Below are 3268 nucleotides of genomic sequence, written 5' to 3'. Positions count from 1 at the left end.
TAAATCAGGCACAGTGTTTATAAATGTTGATTTTCTAGAGGATGAACGCTGCCTTTTAATAAACATCGGGGCTCAGCAGAGTGGTGTAGAGGTTAGGGTATTTCCCTCACAGTGCAGGACTCCCAGGTGTTTAATTCCCGCCGAAAGAGCCCCATAGGAACTTATTGAGTATTGAGGAGGTTTTGTTTCTCTTGATTTGTGTCCTATCGGAGATGGACGTTGACCGAGTAACACCAAACAACCTAACCTGTATTGAAAGGGAAAGTGGCGCGTTAGACATTAAGCTGTATAACTAAGTCCTATTTATGAATGCTTCAGCGGCTCGATTGTTTGTCTGTCTTGACTCTCTGTCGTCCATCCGTCTGTCCGTCCGTCCGTCCGTCCGTCTGTCTGTCCGTCCGTCCGTCCGTCCGTCCGTCCGTCCGTCCGTCCGTCCGTCCGTCCGTCCGTCCGTCTGTCTGTCTGTCTGTCTGTCTGTCTGTCTGTCTGTCTGTCTGTCTGTCTGTCTGTCTGTCTGTGGAGGGCCCCATGTTGGTCCTACGTCTGTAGGCATACTCTCTCTGTGTGTGTATGTCTCTCTTTCCCCCTCTCTCTCTCTCTCTCTCTCTCTCTCTCTCTCTCTCTCTCTCTCTCTCTCTTTTGCTGGCTATCTCTCTCTCTCCCTCTCTCTCTGTCTGTCTGTCTGTCTGTCTGTCTGTCTGTCTGTCTGTCTGTCTGTCTGTCTGTCTGTCTGTCTGTCTGTCTGTCTCTCTCTCTCTCTCTCTCTCTCTCTCTCTCTCTCTCCACGCTCTCATCTCACATTGTAGCAACAGGATTTGGCAATCTGTGCAGTGTCCATTTGGCACACCTTTCTCTTCTCAGTGTGAGTGGGTGTGTGTGGGTGTGTATGGGTGTGGGTGTGTATGGGTGTGTGTCAGTATGTGGGTGTGATTGTATGACGAGTGTCTGTGAGTGTGTGTGTATTTGTGTGTGTGCGTGTGTGTGTGTGTGTGTGTGTGTATGTGTGTGTGTGTGTTTGCGTGTGTTCGCGCACATGTGTGTGTGTGTGTGTGTGTGTGTGTGTATGTGTGTGTGTGTGAGAGAGAGAGAGAGAGAGAGAGAGAGAGAGAGAGAGAGAGAGATATTAGAGAAAGAGAAGTTCCAGGCATAGGTATACAACAAGAGATTGTGTAAACCAAAACAACCACCACCAGGGAATCAGTGCAGTTGTCAGAAATCATAATTATTATTTTTTTGTCTCTACAACCAAAGTTGTATTCCTTCCCTCTGTCACATAATACCTCTTAAAGCAGCTGTTTATTGCTTCTGTTTGTATTTTCACAAGTGGAAGAGAACATTTTAAAATGACCTTCCGAGGATAATCAAACGAAATCTCCCCATCTCCTGTTGACTTTATACTACACGTGTTCATTCATCCAGTGCCAGACTGCGACAGACATCGGCGATCATGGTTCTACATTCATTCATCCAATGCCAGACTGCGACAGACATCGGCGATCATGGTTCTCCATTCATTCATCCAGTGCCAGACTGCGACAGACATCGGCGATCATGGTTCTCCTTTCATTCATCTGGTGCGAGATCTGTGACAGACATCGGCAATCATGGTTCTCCTTTCATTCCTTTGCTCGGACGCTCTTAAAAAAGCTACGTTTCCCTGATCTTTCCACGTTACCCATTTGTTTAGGTTCCCTAATTTGTTGCTCTGGGTCTACCCCTGCCTCGTTTGCCTTCAATTTTGCCAGTGAGAGCTAGATGTTCAAGACCTTTATGTCTATTCAGGTGTCACAAAAACTGTATTTATTGCTGTTTCCTGATTTTTTTTAAAACAGCGAGCATCTCACGTGGGCTTCATCAAGCACTTAATGAATCAAACAATGCCAGCAGGGGAAGAGATTGTGGTGCTATAGTACGGAACGAGGAAAGACATCGTGTGGAAAAACCCGTGGATATCCTGTGTATTCAATCTCACCACCGATGTGTGGCCAAGAACTTGTGAGGGGCTTAGCTCGTGGCTGTGGTCGTCTTGATTAATTACATCACGCACATTGAGACAGAATGTCTTACCCTGAATGGAATGCTGCCAAATGGAAAAACGGATCAACTGCTCATTTTATAATTGAGAAACAAACAATTTAAAAAAATGCTCCCTCTCCCCCCCCCCCCCCTCAAGAAAAAAAAGCGCGAAAATTTGTTGGCGTGCATTATTGAGATCAGTGCCATTTATTTTGTAGCTTTAATAATAATAATAATAATAATAATAATAATAATAATAATAATAATAATAATAATAATACATAGCATTTGTATAGCGCATAACCCCGCTCTACAGCAAGCTCTATGCGCTTTACACTATATTATTACCCCAGCAGACCCTAAAATACTTAGAAACATTTTCAGCTTCCCGGGAAGCATACAGTGCAAGCAGCTGACTAAGTGCTCAAACACCAACAAGCTGACAAAATCTTTCACAGTCTATAGCCGGGTACCCATTTTCACCTGGGTGAAGTGGGGAAAATTCGCGTAAAGTGCCTTTCCCAAGGACACAACGTCTGTCCCTGACGGGATTAAAAAGCTAATATTTCAGATGTAGATATGTCGCCTGCCTTTGGCACAAGAAGGGTGAGGGCAAGACTTTGTTAATACACACAATAAAACCAAAAACTCTATTTTGTCACATACGTGGATCTGTCTCCCTCTGAGTGGAGTAATAGAGATAGACGTTTGATGGCGCTCACGCTGTGGGAAATGCCAGGAGTTGACAGTTCCTCTAATGCGGGAAGGCAGATGGTCAACCTCACCGTCCTCCCTCCCCGCACCCTCACCGTCTCCCTCTCTCCTCACCCTCACTCCCTCATCGTCTCCCTCTCTCCTCACCCTCACTCCCTCATCGTCTCCCTCTCTCCTCACCCTCACTCCCTCATCGTCTCCCTCTCTCCTCACCCTCACTCCCTCATCGTCTCCCTCTCTCCTCACCCTAACCCCCTCGCCTCACCCCCTCCCCACCCTCATTCATTCCTCTCACACGTCCACATCATGGTTTTGCTACTCGTACACATTTCTACAGGTTCCGCTTTCTTTTGCCGCCATCTGAAGACCTTCATTAGTTCAGCAATGAGCTTCCGGGCAGAAAATCAGTAGGTGGGCGTTCTTGCTAGCTCTTTTTTACGCACATGCTTTTGCTCATACGTAGACTCATCATTGTCACTTTGTGGGGGTAAATGTTTACCGCCCTCGCAACTCTATAAGGTCATATGAGCGCGCGGGA

At 46.4% G+C, this 3268-nt stretch overlaps 1 protein-coding gene across 4 annotated transcripts in view; it reads right to left on the bottom strand.

The window, feature by feature from the left end:
* The window catches only part of LOC118477182 (synaptotagmin-7-like), a gene marked incomplete at its 3' end in the record, with an annotated part of 257385 nt that overhangs the window by 168167 nt on the left and 85950 nt on the right, over positions 1-3268 (bottom strand).

The sequence above is a fragment of the Aplysia californica genome, unplaced genomic scaffold (genome assembly GCF_000002075.1).
Source record: "Aplysia californica isolate F4 #8 unplaced genomic scaffold, AplCal3.0 scaffold00017, whole genome shotgun sequence".
NCBI lineage: Eukaryota > Metazoa > Mollusca > Gastropoda > Aplysiida > Aplysiidae > Aplysia > Aplysia californica.
The sequence above is the reverse complement of the archived record's forward strand: the minus strand, read 5'-3'. Positions and strand labels throughout refer to the sequence as shown.